Genomic DNA, 2,483 nt, shown 5'->3' on the forward strand with positions numbered 1-2,483 from the left:
TATTTTATCTTAATTTTTTTTTATTTATAACTTTGTAGTTAGAGGTTTCTTTTGTATGAGACTGTACCCCTCTCCATAACCAATTGTAAAAAAAAAAATGTACCTCTTACATTAACCAGGTCCACTATAAATTAATAAATATTAACAATTGAGCCATACTCCATGGCTACGTTGTAATATAAACCAATAAATACATCATCATAGATTTTTAAAATATCGGATAAATATTTTATTACTGGTAAGTTGAGTTGAGGAAGAAAGTCACACAACTCGAATGCATATTTTATTCATATTGATTAGGACAGGAAAATAAAAGGTTCATATATGTAATTTTCGTCGATAGTGAATTCTAAAAAGTGACTACACTGTCTAATAAGTTTGGCATTGGTAGCAAAAGTAGAGCTGATCGAAAAACTGGATACACGAGTTACGGGGCGCCCTCTTTACTAGTCATAAACAAGATCCTTAAATTACAACTTGTCCACCACGTGTATGAAATATCGCAATCCCTCCGGCTGTATTCGCCAAATTGTTAAGCAAATACTCTAGTACGAATTAAAAGAATTATGTAAGACACTGAAGGACACGCCCTAATAGTTAAAGAACTTTGAATAATTGGTCTTCACCATAGATAAATTAATTAAGAATTGAAAGAAAGGTCAAAAGTGGTAAAAACTTGTTAGGTATAGTATTGTGCTGAATCTAGATGTTCGTCACTTGCCGAAAATCCGAGACTTGAACAAACGTTTGGTAAACAAAGGAATCAACAAACATCGCTATTCACATGCTTGTTCAGTTAACTTTTGTTGACTATATCATTCGATTTTTATTATAAATAGAAAGACAGGCTAAAATAAATACAACGTAAATATCAGAAATGTAAGTTGTATATATAAAAAATTCATATAAGGGTCATTCTCTGCAAGTGCTACATTGAAAAAAGGGAAACGTTTTCATTGATTTTTTCGATTGCAATTTGTTTCTTACCTTTTTAGTGATCTATTTTCAAGGCCGTCATAGAAATTACTAATTTTTACGGTACATTCCGTACATACACAGAGTCCTATTTTTTTTGTTATTCTTTTCCTTTTTTCTTGACCTTAATTTTATCCTTATTTCGCTTATTTTTTTATCTTTTATTTAGTATGGACAAGATTTTGATATTGCTTTTTTATTTTTAATTATTTCCGTTCTTTAGTTTATTTTGTTCATTTGTATATAAATTTTCACATATTTTAAATCACTTTTAGCCACACATTAGCTTACATTATTCATGTTATCTCTTCTCTTACTGTGTTACATTATATTAATGATGAAGCTCAGCAAAGTTGGCCAAAACGTTGGCTCACCTTACATAGTTCAATTACTGCTTGAGTTTTTTTTTACTGCACCCGGATCATCTTTCTTTCATTTATTTAGAACTCTTTATATTTAACACAACATCATTTTTATAACAAAAGGGTTAAGTATATTAGGAATTTAATAAAAGAAAATAAGAATTAAATGCAGTTATTTAGTAAGTAAAAAATCACTTATTAGGGTTCATTTAAGTAGGCAAGTACCCAATCAAAGAATTATTTTTTAGTCTTCTTTGCAAATGATATTTACAAAAAAAAATTTACTTTGTTAATAATTGTTAATCTATATTTTAATAATTTAATTATTTTTGTTTTATATTATAAATTGAAATTGAGTTTATTTCAATTAATTAAGGAATAATTTAATTCATATAATAAAAACTAAAATTACTTCGTTGATAACTTAATATAAAAGTAAATATTTGTCAAAAATCGATGGCATTTATTCGCCACGTGTGAACAGCTGTTTATTGTTTCACTATCTCTATCAACGGATTAACAAAACATTTCGCAAACAGAACGTAATGAAAACTTAACTGATTAAGAACGGTCACGAAACTTTCCTCCATCAATATTTATATTGAATTTAATAACAATTTAGGGTACGTTAGAAATACAAGTGCAAATTTTTAAAGTAAATTGTTTTTTTAAAATTTTTTTTTTATTGCTATTTATAACTGTATAATAACATATAAATCATGTAAATTTGCTGTAAGCAATATAACAAACATGTGGAGAATCTACCCATTGATAGAACTCCTAAACATTTTTAGAGGAGAAGATCTCGAGGCCATCTTCTTTTCAGACGCCTAGGAGGATTATTAGGTAATGAAGGAGAACCCAGGTTAGAAACGAGTTGGTTTGGGTGGCTGGGACGTTTATTATGGAAGGATTGGTATCTGGTTCTGGCCAAATCGGCAACATTTGAGACATTTAGGTCCTGATTGATGATTTGATTTGTGACAAAGTAAGGAGCATTAAGGATTTTACGAAGGATTTTGGACTGTAAGGATTAGATTCGAGAGGAATGTCCAGATTGGCCTTATAGTTTGAATATGTTCATCTTGTCTATTCTTTTGTTTGTATATATTTTAAGAGAGTTTTTTTTTTTTATTATTATTATTT

This window comes from Halyomorpha halys, unplaced genomic scaffold (assembly GCF_000696795.3).
Source record: "Halyomorpha halys isolate HHAL.00 unplaced genomic scaffold, Hhal_1.1 Scaffold183.1, whole genome shotgun sequence".
NCBI lineage: Eukaryota > Metazoa > Arthropoda > Insecta > Hemiptera > Pentatomidae > Halyomorpha > Halyomorpha halys.